We start from the raw sequence: 286 nt of genomic DNA, 5'->3' as shown, positions 1-286 counted from the left end.
GGAATAAATGAATAAAGTATCGTGGATCCGCGGCATGCAGTGACAATGGCTCGACACATTCTGATGCTGCCTCCGATCGCCGATGTTGCCCATTCGGGGGATTTATGTATGTCCATCCCCGTCTCCATCCCAATCTCCATTCCCGTGTCCATGCCACAGCCCCATCCCATCGAGCTGCTCAGTCGTTCAGCAGTTCAGGCGAATTGTCAGCGCTTTGCGACCAGTCAAAATCGGCATCAAAATCGAAATCGGTAACAAGATCACCGAAGGCAGAAGCCCAATGGCA

At 52.1% G+C, this 286-nt stretch overlaps 1 long non-coding RNA gene across 1 annotated transcript; it reads right to left on the bottom strand.

Moving 5' to 3' along the window:
- lncRNA:CR43721 (long non-coding RNA:CR43721) lies at positions 1–286 on the bottom strand. The gene has a single exon (NR_073759.1). It is a non-coding gene; the product is annotated as a long non-coding RNA:CR43721 (long non-coding RNA).

This window comes from Drosophila melanogaster, chromosome 2L (genome assembly GCF_000001215.4).
Source record: "Drosophila melanogaster chromosome 2L".
Taxonomy (NCBI): Eukaryota; Metazoa; Arthropoda; class Insecta; order Diptera; family Drosophilidae; genus Drosophila; species Drosophila melanogaster.
Note: the sequence above shows the minus strand (reverse complement) of the source record. Positions and strands in the feature narration are given on the sequence as shown.